This window comes from Arachis stenosperma, chromosome 10 (assembly GCF_014773155.1).
Source record: "Arachis stenosperma cultivar V10309 chromosome 10, arast.V10309.gnm1.PFL2, whole genome shotgun sequence".
Taxonomy (NCBI): Eukaryota; Viridiplantae; Streptophyta; class Magnoliopsida; order Fabales; family Fabaceae; genus Arachis; species Arachis stenosperma.
Window position 1 is genome coordinate 37,220,443 of NC_080386.1, and position 20,122 is coordinate 37,240,564.

The window sequence follows — 20,122 nt, forward strand, 5'->3', positions numbered from 1 at the left end:
TGTAGAAACTCCACCGTTGAAAATACCTAAGAACAAGGTCTAGGCATGGCCGTGAGGCCAGCCTCCCAAAGAGGGTTCAATCATAAAAACATGATCAAAAGATGTCTAATACAATAGTAAAAGGTCCTATTTATATCAAACTAGTTACTAGGGTTACAGAAATAAGTAAATGATGTAGAAATCCACTTCTGGGGCCCACTTGGTGTGTGCTTGGGCTGAGCTTTGAGCTTTAAACGTGTAGAGACTTTTCTTGGAGTTAAACGCCAGCTTTAGTGCAAGTTTGGGCTTTTAACTCTGCTTTGCAATGTGTTTGTGGTGTTTGACTCCAGAATTGGGTAGAGAGCTGGCGTTGAACGCCAGTTTGCATCATCTAAACTTGGGCAAAGTATGGACTATTATATATTTCTGGAAAGCCCTGGATGTCTACTTTCTAAGGCATTTGAGAGCACGCCATTTGGAGTTCTGTAGCTCCAGAAAATCCATTTCGAGTGTAGGGAGGTCAGAATCCAACAGCATCAGCAGTCCTTTGTTAGCCTCTGAATCAGATTTTTGCTCAGGTCCCTCAATTTCAGCCAGAAATTACCTGAAATCACAGAAAAACACACAAACTCATAGTAAAGTCCAGAAATGTAAAATTTAATTAAAAACTAATAAAAATATAATAAAAATTAACTAAATCATACTAAAAACATACTAAAAACAATGCCAAAAAGCGTATAAATTATCCACTCATCACCAGCTTTTCCCAAACAAAAATCAAAAGGATTACAAATATCCAAGCATGAAAATGAAGAGAAAAAAGAAAGGGAGAAGACCAACCTGTAGTAGGGAAGGAATGACTAGATATTGAAAAGAAGCAAACACCCACGATCGCCTCTTCAAAAGCAGAAGATAGAACGCAAGAAAAGTTGCGGTGAAGTAAGAAAGAGGAGAGACGGAGAAGAGAAACTCTTTGAAAAGTTTTGAAAAGAAGTAAAGAAGTGGGAAGCAAAGAAAACGGCGAAAGGGGAGGTTAATGGGCATTTAAAACCTTCGCATGTCCCCAAGGAAGTACAAAAACGCGAGCTACAAGGAGAAACGTTCCACATTTAAAGCTACTTAAATGAAGTTCTACAAACAGACCCAACAAAAGAATGCTCGAGTTCGGCTTCCCCAAAAGAGATCGAAGTTCCAAAAACTTGACCTCAAACGAAAGATCGAGCTCGAGCAGGGGCACTGTTCATACCCTGGGTCGAGTTGTACGACCCGAGCTACATGAAGACAAAGCGACCGACCTGTTCAAGTATGGAATTCCCGATCTCTTCTCAAAGAGGTCGGCCAAATCGACAATAGAGGCCCAAATCAGGTCCAAGTAAAGGAATGCGACCCATAACCAAAGGCAGCCCAAGCCTAGAACGATAAGGGGGGTTCCCTTAAAGATAAAGATGACTTCACTCAAAGATAAGATAAGATAACTATTTTATCCCCAGAAAGATCACTCTACAAACATTATAAATACATTGGAGCACCCAGGTATAACTCATACTCTGATTCTACTAAAAACCTGCTTAATATCCTTGCTAACTTAAGCATCGGAGTCCCTTGCAGGTACCACCACCCTCTGGTGACGAAGGGTTAGCAGCATTACCAGTCCAACAAGTCAGACACGATAGCTCCGGCCACCACACAGAAGCCGGCCTCGTTATCTCCGACCAGCACAAAAGATCTCGTCCGAGATCGACCTACAGTTTCAGGTAACCCTCGGAACAGGAATCATGTTGGGCAAGAAAGGAGAGTTCTAGGCTCTTACATCAATCCAAATACAGGAAACTGTGGCAGTAGCATTCTAAAGCCAACAATTCATGCTAACAACTTTGAGTTGAAGCCCCAACTCATCACACTAGTTCAAAACAATTGCTCTTTTGGAGGGAGTGCCCAAGAGGACCCCAACCAACATCTCACTACATTCTTGAGGATTTGTGACACTGTAAAGTCAAATGGTGTACACCCTAACACCTACAAACTACTTTTGTTCCCCTTTTCTCTCAGAGATAAGGCAGCAAATTGGTTGGAAGCATTTTCGAAGGAGAGCTTAACCACTTGGGATAATGTTGTGAACAAGTTTCTAGCAAGATTCTACCCTCCACAGAGAGTCAATAGATTGAGAGCTGAGGTGCAAACCTTCAGACAGTGAGATGGTGAAATACTTTATGAGGCCTGGGAGAGATTCAAAGACTTGACAGGGAAATGCCCTTCGGATATGTTCAACGAGTGGGTACAATTGCACATCTTCTATGAGGGGTTGACATATGAGTTAAGGCAAGCTGTAGATCATTCTTTAGGGGGCTCACTTAACAAGAAGAAGACCATTGAGGAAGCCATAGATGTCATAGAGACTGTAGTAGAAAATGAGTACTTCTACGCCTCAGAGAGAACTCAAAGGAGAGGAGTGATGGAGCTCAATTCTATGGATGCTCTGTTATCTCAAAATAAAGTGATCACTGCACAATTGGCAGCTTTCACTAAGAAGATGGAGAAGAATTAAGTCTCAGCTGTCCAAGCCCAAACCCCTCCACAAGAAGGAGATACACCTGAAGTTGAATGTGAATGGGAGCAAGCAAACTATGTGAACAATTCTTCCAGACAACCATATGATCCCAATGCCAAAACATATAACCAAGGTTGGAAGAACCACCCAAATTTTGGGTGGAGAAACCAACAGAACCACAACCAAGATCACAAACTGTACCAATCCAATCAATACAACAACCATAACCCCAACCATCAATCAAGCAATAATAGATCATACCACAACTCAAAAAATGCACCCTACCACTCCACACAACAGCCATAAATAACCACCCTCAAGATATACCATCCTCAACCATGCAATCATGTGATATCAGCAGCAATGTTGCAAGAATTCAGGCAGCTATAGCACAAGTTACAGGCAGTATGGCCACTATTTCAGAGAGGCAAGTTGATAAACCCCACTTTTGTGGTTTATGTTCACACCCTGGGTCGAGCTGTCTGACCCGGGATATTTAGCGACAAAGCGACCGACCTCTTCAGGTCAGACTATCTGACATCTTCCCATAGAGCTCTGCCAAATTGCCAGGAAAGCCCAATAAAGGGCCCAGATAGAGGAACACGACCCAAATCCAATGGCAGCCCAAGCCTATAGAGATAAGGGCGGTTCCCTTGAAGATAAGATGAGATAAGATAAGATAACTAACTTATCTTATCTAAAGAAGGTCACTCCATACTATTGTAAATACACTGGATCATCCAGGTATAACTCATACTCTGATTCTACTAAAAACCTGCTTAATACCCTTGCTAACTTAAGCATCTGAGTCCTTTGCAGGTACCACCACCCTCTGGTGACAAAGGATCAGCAGCATAGCCGGTCAAACAAGTCAGACACAACCGCTCCGGCCACTATCCACCAACCGGACACGTCAGCTCGGACCAGTACAGAAGATCTCGTCCGAGATCGACCTACAGTTTTAGGTAACCCTCGGAACATTGGCGCCATTGCCGGAGACCTGGAAGTCATCCCGTGGCCATGGCGGATGACCATGATGACAACCATGACTCAGATCAAGAGGATAAAACACCGCACAAAAATACGGAGACCACAACAAAAGATATCCCACAACCTGACGGAGACAAAAACTCACCAAACCCGGGAGCTCTTGAGACACTTCAAGACCGTTTAAAGCAACTTGAGAAAGAAGCCCAACATCAGCGGGAAGCTGGGAAAGACCTACAAAGGGAGATAAGGCGATGCCGAGAATTGGATGACAAACTTCTAAAACTCGAAGCCGATCTCAAAACAAAAGCTACACGATCCACTCATGAGGACAGCTCTCGCAAGGATCAGGATCCATTCACTAGGGAGATCATGAAAACTAAAATCCCTAAGGACTTTAAACTCCCGGATATGACTTTATACGATGGCACGACAGATCCCAACCATCATCTCAGTAACTTCAGGAGTCGAATGTACCTCATCGACGCCTCGGACGCAGTCCGCTGCAAAGCCTTCTCGACTACCTTAACCAAAACGGCGATTAAGTGGTTCGACAATCTACCCCTAGGTCCATCTCAAGCTTCGACGACTTGGCAAAAAAGTTTCTAGCCAGATTCTCTATCCAAAAGGATAAAACAAAGCACGCCCCAAGTCTATTAGGAATCAAACAAGGAGATCGGGAAAGTCTCCGCAGCTACATGGAACGATTCAACAAGGCATGTCTAGACATACAAAGTCTGCCCACAGAAGCGGCCATCATGGGTCTCATCAATGGCTTGCAAGAAGGACCTTTTAGCCACTCCATATCGAAAAAGCATCCCACATCTCTAAATGAGGTACAAGAACAAGCAGAGAAGTATATCAACATGGAGGAAAACTCTCGACTAGGAGAGACCTCAAAACCAGGATTCTCCTATTCTTCCCGAGATAAGGACAAAGAATCCAAGAAAAAAGATCAGGTTGGGGAAAAGATCAAAAAATACCACAATTATACTCCTCTTCGGGTATCCCCTGTAGATGTCTACAGAGAAGTATGCCATACTAAAAAGATACCTCCAGCTCGACCACTCAAAAGCAAAAAAGGAGGAGGAAATCGGGCTGAGTATTGTGAATATCATCCAATCTATGGACATTCCACCAAACGAATGTTTCGACCTAAAAAATATCATAGAAAAATTGGTAAGAGAAGGAAAGTTAGATCGGTATTTGGCGAGCCGAACAGACGATCCCAGAAAAAGAAGAAGAGATGAAGATATCAGACGGATTGAATGACCACATTGTACGCCCGAAAGACACGTCCACATGATACACGAAGGATTTGCGGGAGGAGGGATCTCCAAATCATCTCGCAAAAAATATCTCAAAGAAGTATATCATGTCGAGAGGAGGGAGGAAACACCTGACATCCCCACAATTACTTTTACCAAAGACGACGCATCCGGCATCATCTCAGGACACGACGATCCTATGGCCATTACTATCATATTGGTAAATACAAATCTCCACCACACACTGATACACCAAGGAAGCTCCACCGACATCTTGTTCAAAATTACCTTCGACAAGCTCGGCCTGGAAGAAAAAGAACTCAGAGCATATCCGAACAGCCTGTTCGGATTGGAAAACACCCCAATTCAACCACTTGGATACATTTCACTACACACGACCTTTGGAAAAGGAAACCATTCAAGAACACTCAAGATAGACTACATCGTAGTCGACGTGAGTTCAGCCTACAATGCCTTAATAGGTCGGACAACGTTAAATCAGCTCGGCGTAGTAGTCTCGACTCCACATCTATGCATGAAGTTCCCAACTGCAGAAGGGATAGCTACAATAAAAGCAGACCAGAGGACAGCGTGCCGCTGTTACAATGAAAGTCTAAACCTCAGAGGCAGAGGAGAAGAATTTCACACAATCGAACTTGGTGGAGTTCGGAGGCGGGAAGAACTCCTCCCACAACCCGAAGGTGAAGTAAAGAAAGTCCAGATCGGAGACATCCCGGACAAAACAACCAACATCGGTACAATCCTAAAAGGAGATTGAAAAGATTCATTCATACAGTTCTTACGAGATAACGTCGACCTCTTCGCATGGAAGGCTGTAGACATGCCAGGCATAGACCCCAAATTAATGTGCCACAAGCTAGCAGTCTAACCAGGATCTCGGCCAGTGCAATAGAGACGTAGAAAGCTCGAGCCAGAACGATCCCATGCTGTGGAAGAGCAGGTACAAGCTCTACTGGAGGCAGGATTCATAAGAGAAGTCAAATACCCACTATGGCTAGCCAATGTCGTCTTGGTGAAAAAAGCAAATGGGAAGTGGTGGATGTGCACCGACTACACTGATCTCAACAAAGCCTGCCCAAAAGATCGTTATCCACTCCCAAGTATCGACGCTCTGGTGGATGCCTCCTCCGGATATAAATACCTCTCGTTCATGGACGCCTATTCGAGATACAATCAAATCCCGATGTACCCACCCGACCAAAAAAAAAACTTCATTCTCAACCCCAAAAGTAAACTACTGCTACATCGTCATGCCTTTTGGGCTTAAAAACGCCGGAGCTACTTATGAGAGATTAACGAATAAGGTTTTTTCAGATCACATCGGAAAAATCATGGAAGTCTATGTGGACGACATGTTAATAAAGACACAAAGTGAAGAGACGTTACTGTCCGACCTCACCCAAATATTTGACACTATCAGAAGGCTTGGCATGCGACTTAATCCTGCAAAATGCACCTTCGCAGTAGAAGTTGGCAAATTCTTGGGATTCATGCTCATACAAAGAGGAATCAAGGCAAATCCGGACAAATGCCGGGCCATACTCGACATGAAGAGCCCAACTTGCGTCAAAGAAGTACAACAACTAAATGGAAGGTTGGCAGCCTTGTCCAGATTTCTAGCTGGGTCGACAATAAGATCTCTCCCCTTCTATGCCACTTTAAGGAAGGGAAAGAGGTTTGAATGGACAACAGAGTGCGAGCAAGCTTTCCAAGATTTCAAAAGATTCCTGGGACAGTCACCTATCCTAACTCGGCCACGGGAAGGAGAACTACTTGTATTATACCTTGCAGTAGGAAGTCGGGCAGTAGCCTCAACACTAGTTCGGGAAGATGACAGTAGGCAACAACCTGTATACTTCATCAGCAAAGCATTACAAGGATCTGAGCTGAACTACCAAAAAATAGAAAAATTCACCTATGCTCTCATACTAACATCGCGACGACTTCGTCCATATTTCCCATTAGGGTTTGGACTAACCAACCCATAAAAGGGATTTTGCAGAAAACAGACTTAGCAGGCAGGATCTTGCAATGGGCAGTCGAGTTGTCCGAATTTGACCTTCAATACGAAGCTCGGACAGCCATCAAATCGCAATATCTAGCTGACTTCATTGCAGAATTTACAATCACCCCGGATATCCCTACAGAATGGAATCTCTATGTAGATGGTTCCTCAAATAAAAATGGAAGCGGCGCGGGTGTGACAATTGAAAGCGAACAGGGAACCCAAATTGAACTTTCTCTCAAATTCGGGTTCCCTGCCTCAAACAACCAAGCTGAATACGAGGCACTACTAGCTGGTTTGAAACTGGCTAGGGAGGTTGGAGCTCAAAAGCTTATCATCTTCAGTGACTCACAAGTGGTCATCTCGCAAATAGCAAGGAGCTACCATGCCAAAGATCCCACCATGAAGAAGTACCTAGACAAAACCAGGGAGCAGCTCGGAAAACTCGGAGAATATGAGGTCCGCCACATACCCTGAGAACAGAATGCTCGAGCTGATGCGCTCTCAAAACTAGCCAGTACCAAACCAGGGGGCAACAATAGAAGCCTCATCCAAGAAATGCTGCAAAACCCATCAATCTCGGAAGAAGAAAAAGTCCTAACCATAACAGGTCAGCATCAAAGATGGATGACTCCCATAATTAACTACCTCAAAACAGAAACACTCCCCACAGATAAAAAAGAGGCAAAGAGGTTAAAACGGGAAGCACAATACTACATTATCATAAATAATACTCTATACAAAAGGGGGATTTCGATACCATTGTTAAAATGTGTGCCGACTTCCAACACAAAAGAAGTTTTAGAAGAAATACACAGCGGCATCTGTGGCAATCATCTCGGAACACAGGCACTTACCAAAAAGGTACTCCGGGCAGGATTTTCTTGGCCAACTCTATAAAAGGAAGCCATATAATTTGTAAAGACATGCCCGCCATGTCAAAAACATGCCAATTTTCACATCGCCCCACCAGAGGAACTCATCAGCGTAACCTCACCTTGGCCATTTGCAAACTGGGGACTCGACCTTCTCGGACCTTTCCCTCAGGGATCAGGACAAGTCAAATTCCTCATATTAGGGGTAGACTATTTCACAAAGTGGATCGAGGCAGAACCCTTAGCTAACGCCACGGCTCAAAGAAGTCAGAAATTCCTATATAGAAATATTGTCACAAGATTTGGGGTTCCATACTCCATCACCACAGACAATGGCACCCAGTTCCTAGATGCAGGGTTCAAAAAGTTGGTGGCCGAGCTGAACATAAAGCACCAATTCACTTCCGTAGAACATCCCCAGGCCAATGGACAAGCTAAAGCTGCCAACAAAGTCATATTGGCTGGACTAAAACGGAGGCTACAAGAGGCAAAGGGAGCATGGGCCGACGAGCTCCCACAAGTCCTATGGGCATATCGAACAACCCCACATTCCACCACAAAGGAATCACCTTTCCGACTAGCCTATGGAACGGAGGCAATGATCCCAGTGGAGGTCAAAGAAAGGTCGCCCAGAGTGATTCACTATAGTGAAGAAGCTAACTCCCAACTTCAAAGGGAAGGACTCGACCTACTTCCGGAAATCTGAGAAAGAGCTCGGATCAGAGAAGAGGCATTAAAACGTCGAATGGCTTCAAGATACAATCAAAAGGTAGTGCCACGAGGTTTTGCCGAAAATGACCTCATCCTAATCCGAAATGATATCGGAACAACTTGACCTGGAGAAGGAAAGCTGGCAGCAAACTGGAAAGGACCCTACCGAGTCATAGAAGTACTTGGAAAGGGCTACTACAGACTGTCCGAACTCGAAGGGAGAGAGCTTCCTCGGTCATGGCACGCCTGCAACCTAAGAAGGTATTATAGTTAAAGGTAATAAAAGATCTTAGGATAAGGTACACTCTTTTTCCTGAAAAGGTTTTTTAACGAGGTGCCAAGCCAAGATCTACAGCTTGCCCGACTTTTAGGGATAAAACTCCCACATGTATATATCTGCATTTTCCTTTGAATAAAGTTATTTAGATTTTCTACAAATTCTCAAGACGCATTAGTTTGAAACGCTAAAAAATTTATCACCCGATTATAAAGCTACGAGATCGGCAGAAAGTGAGGATCAAATTCACTATCCGACCACAATAAAAGACCAAAGAAGGTGAAAACCAAATTCATCAAAAGGTCAACCAGGCAGGGATTAAACCTAATTTCAACAAAATCGGTAAAGATGAAAAAGCGACAAAGCAGAACAATGCAAGAAGTTATCGAAAGTGATCCATAGATAGGACCTGACGAGGTCTTAATAAAATGGGTTGCTAAAAATAACTTAAAAGACAGGCCGAACTAAAGAAGTCGGACCAGTCGACCACAATAACCAAAGTTATAAAAAGTTAATCCCTAGAAAGAGGCCTGGCCAGCCCTAAAAAAGAGGATTACTAGAAATAACTTAGAAGAGACCGACGTGATGAAGTCGGCCTCCCACAAACAAGTTATAAAAGTAATCCCTGAAAGAGACTTGACAAAGGTCCAAGAAAGAGGATTACTAGAAATAACTTAGAAGAGACCGACGTGATGAAGTCGGCCTCCCACAAACAAGTTATAAAAGTAATCCCTGAAAGAGACCTGACAAAGGCCCAAGAAAGAGGATTACTAGAAATAACTTAGAAGAGACCGACATGATGAAGTGGGCCTCCCACAAACAAGTTATAAAAGTAATCCCTGAAAGAGACCTAACAAAGGTCCAAGAAAGAGGATTACTAGAAATAACTAACATGATGAAGTCGGCCTCCCAAAAAACCCTAACGTTATAAAAAGTAATTCCTAACAGAGACCTCACAAAGGTCCAAACAAAACGGATTGCTAGAAATAACTTCAGGCAAAAGCGAGGAAGCCGACATCCAAGTTGGATCCACACATCCACAACCTCAAAGGAATCAAGCCACATGTATGAAATACAAAGGCAATCCAAAGAGGTCGAGCAGCAAGGCTCCAACACTCTCAAAAAACCTAAAAAAGGTACCAAGACAGATGAAAACAGACATGTTATGAAAAACATAAAGTTATAATAACAAGCTGAAAAGGCTACCAAAATCGGCCCTAAGAGCTTGGAAACCATTTTATTTTTCAAAATTAAGTTGCTAAACAAGCAACTAAGAAAGTGTCAACAGTCAGCAACCATCATTTACAAAATAAAGAGTTTAAAAGCCCACAAGCCGGGTTATCTACACAAACATCTAGAAAAATCATTTAAGATCCGAAGGCTTCTCAGCAGCATCAACACGGAGTGAAGGAGGGCGAGTCTGAAGAGGCACTGCGTCCACTGTTCCGTCATCCTGATTTAGAATCTGGCAATCAGGTTCTGGATCGGGATGACCAACCTCAGATGAAGGAGCTGAAGAAGTCGGCACAGTAGAAGCCTTGGCGACAGGCATAGAAGGAGGTTTAACATCATCGTCATCATGGTCGTCAGGGACAATCTTGTTGTCTTTCACAACGTTGTCCAAACTGAGGAGAGTAAGGTCAAGCTCGGGGGCAAGAACCCGAACCTGCTCCTTCAGGTTCTCATAAGCAGCATTCACGCTGCCCACAAGGTGACCCTGGAGCTCGGCATAATCAGCCCGGGCAGACTCCAACTCCTCCCTAAGACGCATCACTTCCCTGTAGGTCGTGACATAGCTCTCCTCGTGCCTCAATGCCGTATCTTCAGCCAACCTCACAGAAGCCGCCAAGGCAATAGAACTAGCCTTTGCACACTCCAACTCCTTCTCCAGCTTGGTCGCTTTCACTTGGAGCTCCTCCTTCAAACCCTTCATCCTGTCGAACTCTCGCTTAGCCTCCTCCATAAAGGCTTTGGTAGCATGAAGGGGAAGATCTTGAGCAGTTCGGTACATGGTAGCTCCTATATGTGCCATCTTCATCCAACTCCGAGTAATAAAGTCCAAATGGCGAAGAAGAGAGAGACATCATCAGTAGGGATGGTACCATAAGGACTGATCTGCTGATCGGCAAACTCAACCGCATCAAAATTAGGGGCATCAAGGTTAAAAGGCTCAGTAGTCTTTTGTTTTTTCGGAGGAGGAGCGCCAGAAGTAACAGCAGAAGACTGCGGATGATCAACTAAACGCACTCGAGGAGTAGGGATCATTCTCCTCGGTCTAGGAGAGCTCCGCACAGATGGCTTCGGCGGAACCTGAGAGGACCTTCCCCATCCGCCCTGGTCAAGATGTTCTGAGCTGCAGTAGCTTTTCTCGCCTTCTTGAAAGCTTTCATCGAGTCGTTATTCTTGGCCATCTCTGAAAAATGAAGATCAACAGTTTACAAACCAGAAAAGAGGAAGAAAGCAAAGAAAAATGAGAAACAAAAATATATCAAGTAATACCCAATGCAATTCGGACAAGGGATGGATCTCTCAAAAATTTTTTAGTGTCCAGATGAGGAGGTTCCCCCCAAATGTCCTCCAAAACAGTCACAAAGGCCTGCTCGACCTCGTCCAACATCTCCCAAGTATACCGAGAGACCACTACATTCCTCTGCCAATCTAAAGGAAAGCGGGGTTCGTTATTCTCGTTCAGAAAGAAAGGCCGAGCTTCTTCAACAGCCCGAACCTTGAAGAAGTCATTTTTAAATTCCCAGAAAGACTCATCGTACATAGAAAAAACCTTGTGCCCCTAGGCAGACCTAAAAAAATCCAAGAAGCCTTCTTCTTGGTAGTCCCAGGCTCGGTCAACACAAAAAGATACAAAAAGAGAGTTTGAGAAGGTGTAACAGCAAATTCCTGACAAACCAATTGAAAAATCTTGATGAAACCCCAGGAATTCGGATGAAGCTGAGAGGGGGCTACGTTACAGGACCATATATAACAGGTCAGTTTCAAAAAAAGTAAAGGGAAGGGTGATGTTCATTTGGCTAAAAAAGAAGTCATATGCATAGAAAAAAGGACGCTCCCCCTGAGTCAGGACAAGGAAGCAAACCCTATCATTAGAATCAGGTGCTACTAACTCGTAATTGTTCTCCCGATCCCCACTGCTACAAATTTGGTGATATTTTCGAAGCTCTACGCAAAATTCAGAATTGGCTAAAGAAACACACAGCAACACAAGGGAGTCCAACCAATCAGACATCCCCTCAGGAACCTTAGAAGACACCTCGACAATATTTTTGCGAGAAAACATGGCCAACTAGTCCTACAAACAAAAAAAGAAGATTGATGAGCGGATAATTTATACGCTTTTTGGCATTGTTTTTAGATAGTTTTTAGTATGTTTTAGTTAATTTTTATTATATTTTTATTAGTTTTTAAGTAAAAATCACATTTCTGGACTTTGCTATGAGTTTGTGTGTTTTTCTATGATTTCAGGTATTTTCTAGCTGAAATTGAGGGACTTGAGCAAAAATCTGATTCAAAGGCTGAAGAAGGACTGCAGATGCTGTTGGATTCTGACCTTCCTGCACTCGAAATGGATTTTCTGGATCTACAGAAACCTAAATGGAGCGCTCTCAATTGCAATGGAAAGTAGACATCCAGGGCTTTCCAGAAATATATTATAGTCCACACTTTGCTTGAGTTTAGATGATGCAAACTGGCGTTCAACCCCAGCTTTCTACCCTATTCTGGCGTTAAACGCCAGAAAAAAGTTGCAAAGCAGAGTTAAACACCAGAAATAAGTTACAAACTGGCGTTTAACTCCAAAAAAGTCTCTACACATGAAAGCTTCATTTCTCAGCCCAAGCACATACCAAGTGGGCCCCAAAAGTGGATTTCTGCATCATTTACTTATCTCTGTAAACCCTAGTGACTAGTTTAGTATAAATAGAACTTTTTACTATTGTAAGCAGAGGTCTTTGAACCGAATAATCTTTTGGGTCATTGATCACGTTTATGGAGGCTGGCCATTCGGCCATGCCTAGACCTTCATCACTTATGTATTTTCAACGGTAGAGTTTCTACACACCATAGATTAAGGTGTGAAGCTCTGCTGTTCCTCATGAATTAATGCAAAGTACTAATGTTTTTCTATTCAACTCAAGCCTATTTCTTGTCTAAGATATTCATTCACACCCAAGAACATGATGAATGTGATGATTATGTGACACTCATCACCATTCTCACTTATGAACGCGTGCCTAACAACCACTTCCGTTCTACATGAAGAGGAGATAGAATGAGTATCTCTTAGGTATCTAATACAGGGGATCGAGTCCGAGATATTAGAGTCTTCGTGGTATAGGCTAGAATTATTGGCGGCCATTCTTGAGATCTGGAAAGTCTAAACCTTGTCTGTGGTATTCCGAGTAGGATCTGGGAAGGGATGGTTGTGACGAGCTTCAAACTCGCGAGTGTTGGGCGTAGTGACAGACGCAAAAGGATTAATGGATCCTATTCCAGCATGATCGAGAACCGACAGATGATTAGCCATGCAGTGACAGCACATTTGGACCATTTTCACTGAGAGGATGGGATGTAGCCATTGACAACGGTGATGCCCAACATACAGCTTGCCATGGAAAGAAGTAAGAAGGATTGAATAAAGGCAATAAGAAAGCAGAGAATCAGAAGGAACAAAGCATCTCCATACGCTTATCTGAAATTCCTACTAACAAATTACATAAGTATCTCTATCCTATTTTATATTTTATTTATATTTTAATTATCAATTCACCATAACCATTTGAATCCGCCTGACTGAGAGTTACAAGATGACCATAGCTTGCTTCATACCAACAATCTCCGTGGGATCGACCCTTACTCACGTAAGGATTATTACTTGGACGACCCAGTGCACTTGCTGGTTAGTTGTGCAAAGTTGTGAAGAATAATTAAGATTATAAACGTGCGTATTATGTTTTTAGCGCTGTTACCGAGGAACGAACGATCACGATTTCGTGCACCAAGTTTTTGGCGCCATTGCCGGGGATTGTTCGAGTTTGGACAACTGACGGTTCATCTTGTTGCTCAGATTAGGTAATTTTATTTTATTTTTAAGCTTTTTAACTTTTATTTATTTTCGAAAAAAATTTAAAAAAAATAACAATAATAATAGATTATTTTGTTCTTCAGAATTTTTAAGAATGAATTCTAGAGTTTCAGATGATGCTGTTATCATCACAGGAGCTAGTTGATTCCCATCAATTTGGCTGTTGTTTGTAATGTCCTGCTGAAGCTTGGCTAGCCATGTCTAATCTTTTTAGACTGAAGCTTTAGACTAACATTGATTGATTCCTAGAATTCTTATTAAAAATTTTGAAATCCTTATTTTCCTTTTTCTAAAATAATTTTTGAAAAATCGCAAAAAAATTTAATAAAATCATAAAAACCAAAAAATATTTTGTGTTTCTTGTTTGAGTCTAGTATCAAATTTTAAGTTTGGTGTCAATTGCATCTTTTTAATTTTTCGTTAAATTTTTGAAGAACACATGCATGGAACTGTTTTTCATGATCTTCAAGTTGTTCTTAATGATCTTCTTTGTTTGATCTTTGCATTTTCATATTTTGTGTCTTTTCTTGTTTTTCATATGCATTTTCAACTTGTTAGTGTCAAAACATTGAAAATGTCTAAGTTTGGTGTCTTGCATGTTTTTCTTTTCTTAAAAATTTTCAAAAATAAGTTCTTGATGTTCATCTTGATCTTCAAAGTGTTCTTGGTGTTCATCTTGACATTCAAAGCATTCTTGCGTGCATTGTGTGTTTTGATTCATAATTTTCTTGTTTTGAGTCTTTTTATTGTTTTTCTCTTTCTTCATTAAAAATTAAAAAATAAAAAATATATCTTTCCCTTATTTCACTCATAAATTTCGAATATTTGATTTGACTTTTTAAAAAATTTAAAAAAAAATCTAGTTATTTTTTTTTTATGAGTCAAATCAAATTTTCAATTTAAAAATCCTATCTTTTCAAAACTTTTTCAAAAATAAAATCTTTTTCATTTTTTTATGATTTTCGAAAATTTTAAAAATGATTTTCAAAATCTTTTTCTTTATTTTATTTCATAATTTCAAAATCTTCACTAACAATTAATGTGATTGATTCAAAAATTTTAAAGTTTGTTACTTGCCTATTAAGAAAGGTTAAATGTTTAAATTTTAAAATCATATCTTTTTGTTTCTTGTTAGTCAAGTAATCAACTTTAGTTTTCAAAATCAAATCTTTTTAAAGTTTCTTTTTCAAATCTTTTTCAAAATAAATTTCAATCACATCTTTTTCAAAATCAATTTCAAAATCTTTTCTAACTTCTTATCTTTTTAAAATTGATTTTCAAATCTTTTTCAATTAATCTTATCTTTTTGTTTGATTCTTATCTTTTTCAAAACTACCTAACTAATTTTCTCTCTCTAATTTTCGAAAATCACTAACCTCTTTTTCAAAATCTCTTTTCATTAACTAATTATTTTAATTTTTAATTTTAATTTTATTTCCTCTCTTAATTTTCGAATTTTAACTAATAATTAAAATAAAAACAAAAATATTTTTTTCGAATTCTTCCATCTCTTATCTCCTTCTCTACTAACACTTCTCTCCCACCCAAAATTTGAACCCCATCTTCTTCTATGTGTTCAAATTTTTCTCTTCGCCTCCTTCTATTCTTCTCTTCTTATACTTACATAAGGAATCTCTATACTGTGACATAGAGGATTCCATATTTTCTTTGTTCTCTTCTTTTTCATATGAGCAGGAACAAGGATAAGAACATTCTTGTTGAAGCTGATCCTGAACCTGAAAGGACTCTAAAGAGGAAGCTAAGGGAAGCTAAAGCACAACTCTCTGCAGAGGACCTCACTGAAATTTTCGAAAAAGAAGGAGACATGGCCGAAAATAATAACAATGGTGGAGATGCAAGGAAGATGCTTGGTGACTTTACTGCACCAAATTCCAACTTACATGGAAGAAGCATCTCAATCCCTGCCATTGGAGCAAACAATTTTGAGCTAAAGCCTCAATTAGTTTCTCTGATGCAACAGAATTGCAAGTTTCATGGACTTCCATCAGAAGATCCTTTTCAGTTCTTAACTGAATTCTTGCAGATCTGTGATACTGTTAAGACCAATGGGGTTGATCCCGAGGTCTACAGGCTTATGCCTTTCCCGTTTGCTGTAAGAGACAGAGCTAGAATCTGGTAGGACTTTCAACCTAAAGATAGCCTGAACTCTTGGGATAAGCTGGTCACAACTTTCCTAGCCAAGTTCTTTCCTCCTCAAAAGCTTAGCAAGCTTAGAGTGGATGTTCAAACCTTCAAACAGAAAGAAGGTGAATCCCTCTATGAAGCTTGGGAGAGATACAAGCAACTGACCAAAAAGTGTCCTTCTGACATGCTTTCAAAATGGACCATCCTGGATATATTCTATGATGGTCTGTCTGAATTAGCTAAGATGTCATTGGACCATTCTGCAGGTGGATCTATTCACCTAAAGAAAACGCCTGCAGAAGCTCAGGAACTTATTGACATGGTTGCAAATAATCAGTTTATGTACACTTCTGAAAGGAATCCTGTGAGTAATGAGACGCCTCAGAGGAAGGGAGTTCTTGAAATTAATACTCTGAATGCCATATTGGCTCAGAACAAAATATTGACTCAGCAAGTCAATAAGATTTCTCAAAGTCTGAATGGATTGCAAGCTGCATCCAACAGTACTAAAGAGGCATCTTTTGAAGAAGAGGCTTATGATCCTAAGAACCCTGCAATAGCAGAGGTGAATTACATGGGTGAACCCTATGGAAACACCTATAATCCCTCATGGAAAAATCATCCAAATTTCTCATGGAAGGATCAACAAAAGCCTCAACAAGGCTTTAATAATGGTGGAAGAAATAGGTTTAGCAATAGTGATAAACCATTATTTTATGGTTTATATTATGTTTAATTGTGCGGTTTTATCTAATCTTCACCCACTTATTCATATGATAAGCATGCATTTACAATTCCTTCCCAAAATTACTCCATAGTTGAAAACTTGCTTCCTATAGACCTTTTAATTATATATTTTTACTCCCCTTTATACCATTCGATGCCGTGATCTGTGTGCTCAGTGTTTCAGGCTTCATAGGGCAAGAATGGCTTAGAGAATGGAGAGGAAGCCAACAAAAACGGAAGGAACATAAGAAATTGAGGAGATGACCAGCGAGAAGCGATGCGGACGCATGGACTACGCGACCGCGTGAAACAAAGAAAAGCACAGCGACGCGTTCGCGTGCCTGACGCGAATGCGCGGATTGGAAGCTGCACGAGTGACGCGAAGGCGTTGACGACGCGCTCGCGTGGCGAGGAAACACGCTGAGTGACGCGAACGCGTGGATGACACGATCGTGTGACGTGCGTGATCTGCAGAATTTGCAGAATTCGCTGGGGGCGATTTTGGGCCCTGTTTCGACCCAGTTTTTGGCCCAGAAACGCAGATTAGAGCCAGGGAACATGCAGAGACAGAGAGACATCTCATTCAGCATAGTTTTTAGTTTTGAGATCTGATTTCACTACTCCTCTAGGTTTTCTCCTTACACATTCATAGTTCTTAGGATTTTGTTTTCATTGCTTTTTGGATTGGGATATTGAGAAGAGTTATTACCTCCGCCAAGACTTCGTCAATCTAGTTAGTTTTCCTTACATGTCTCTTACTCTTTCATATCATTAATCTGCCTATAATTAACATTGGATTATTTTTAGAGTTTATTAATACAAGGACCATTTTTATTTTTAATTGATCTTTTTAATTATTGTTTATTGTGTCTTCCTTTATTTCCATTTTTAATCTTATTAAGTTTACATTCATGATAATGGAGTAGTTCTCTAACTTGGTTGGGGATGGATTAAAAGGAGAACCTTGAGTTAGAATACTCAAGAGTTAAATTGTTAATTGGGTCTATTGTTGGCTGGCTCTCTATTTACTAATGATAATCCTTCCCAAGGGAGAGGATTAGAACTTGTGAATAGAAATAGACTTCCAACTTACTCGACTTTCCTCTACCTATTAAAGGATAACTGAGTAGAACAACCTTTAATTTTCAATTGATCTTGGGAGAATTCCGACAAGGATAGAACTTCCGATTGATTCACCCCCAGTCAATGTCTTTATTTAAATTACATAAATTCTCTGATTTAATTTCCTGTTTATCAACTTCAAAACCATTTTGAAAAAAAAAACCTCTGATTAATAAAATAGCACCCCTTTCTGTAACTCGTTGGGAGACGACTTGGGATTATACTCCCAGTAATTTTAATTCTAATTTTTGTGACAACCCTTCTAAATTGATAAACGAATTTTTGTGGATTAAGAACTATACTTGCAACACTATTTTCTTAATAATTCTTAGTCCACCAATTTTTGCCACGTCAAATAGCAAGCCTTTTCCATCATCCACTCAGCAACAGACAGAGAATTATGAGCAAAGTCCATCTAGCTTAGCAAATATAGTCTCTGATCTATCTAAGGCCACTTTAAGTTTCATGAATGAAACAAGGTCCTCCATTAGAAATTTGGAGGCACAAGTGGGCCAGCTGAGTAAAAGAGTCATTGAAACTCCTCCTAGTACTCTCCCAAGCAATACAGAAGAAAATCCAAAGAGAGAGTGCAAGGCCATAACCTTACTTGGTGTGGCCGAACCAAGAGAGGAGGAGGAGGACGTGAATCCTAGTGAGGAAGACCTCCTGGGACATTCAATGACCAATAAGGAGTTTCCCTTTGAGGAACCAAAGGAATCTGAGGCTCATCTAGAGACCATAGAGATTCCATTTAACCTCCTTTTACCATTCATGAGCTCTGATGACTATTCATCTTCTGAAGAAGATGAAGACATTGTTCAAGGGCAAGTTGCCCAGTATTTAGGAGCAATCATGAAGCTGAATGCCAAGCTATTTGGTAATGAGACTTGGGAGGACGAGCCTCCATTGCTCATTATTGAACTGAATATCTGGGTTCACCACACTTTACCTCAAAAGAAACAGGACCCTGGTAAATTCCTAATTCCATGTAACATAGGCACCATGACCTTTGAGAAGGCTCCGTGTGACCTGGGGTCAGGCATAAACTTAATGCCACTCTCTGTAATGGAGAAACTAGGAATCTTTGAGGTACAGGCTGCCAAATTCTCATTAGAGATGGCAGACAAATCCATGAAACAGGCTTATGGACTAGTAGAGGACGTGTTAGTAAAGGTTGAAGGCCTTTACATCCCTACTGATTTCATAATCCTAGACACTGGGGAGGATGAGGATGAATCCATCATCCTTGGAAGACCTTTCCTAGCCACAGCAAAAGCTGTGATTGATGTGGACAGAGGAGAGTTGGTCCTTCAACTAAATGAGGATTACCTTGTATTTAAAACTCAAGGTTCTCCTTCTGTAACCATGGAGAGGAAGCATGAAAAGCTTCTCTCACTGCAGAGTCAACTAAAGCCCCCACAGTCAAACTCTAAGTTTGGTGTTGGGAGGCCACAACCAAACTCTAAATTTGATGTTAAACCCCCACTTCCAAACTCTAAGTTTGGTGTTGGAGGTTCCAACAATGTTCTGAACATCTGTGAGGCTCCATGAGAGCTTACTGTTAAGCTATTGATGAGCAGATAATTTATATGCTTTTTGGCATTGTTTTTAGGTAGTTTTTAGTAAGTTCAAGCTACTTTTAGGGATGTTTTCATTAGTTTTTATGTTAAATTCACATTTCTGGACTTTACTATGAGTTTGTGTGTTTTTCTATAATTTCAGGTAATTTCTGGCTGAAATTGAGGGATTTGAGCAAAACTCTGATAGGAGGCTGACAAAGGACTGCTGATGCTGTTGGAATCTGACCTCCCTGCACTCGAAATGAATTTTCCGGAGCTACAGAACTCCAAATGGCGCGATCTCAACGGTTTTGGAAAGTAGACATCCAGAGCTTTCCAGCAATATATAATAGTTCATACTTTATTCGGGAATTGATGATGTAAAGTGGCGCTCAACACCAAGTACATGCTGCTGTCTGAAGTCAAACGCCAGAAACACGTCACAACCCGGAGTTGAACGCCAAAAACACGCTATAACTCGGCGTTCAACTCCAATAAAAGCCTCAGCTCGTGGATAGATCAAGCTCAGCCCAAACATACACCAAATGGGCTCCGGAAGTGGATTTATGCATCAATTACTTACTCATGTAAACCGTAGTAGCTAGTCTAGTATATATAGGATACTTTACTATTGTACTAGACATCTTTGGTCTCAAATTTGTTTTATTCTTCATCTTAGGAGGCTATTGATCACGTTTTAGGGGGCTGGCCATTCGGCCTTGCCTGAACCTTTCACTTATGTATTTTCAACGGTGGAGTTTCTACACACCATAGATTAAGGGTGTGGAGCTCTGCTGTACCTCA

At 41.0% G+C, this 20,122-nt stretch overlaps 1 non-coding gene across 1 annotated transcript; it reads right to left on the reverse strand.

Annotated features, from left to right (window-relative positions):
* Positions 1-15,993: 15,993 nt before the first annotated feature.
* On the reverse strand, positions 15,994-16,101 carry LOC130959423 (small nucleolar RNA R71). Its single transcript, XR_009078503.1, has one exon. It is a non-coding gene; the product is annotated as a small nucleolar RNA R71 (small nucleolar RNA).
* Positions 16,102-20,122: the final 4,021 nt, after the last annotated feature.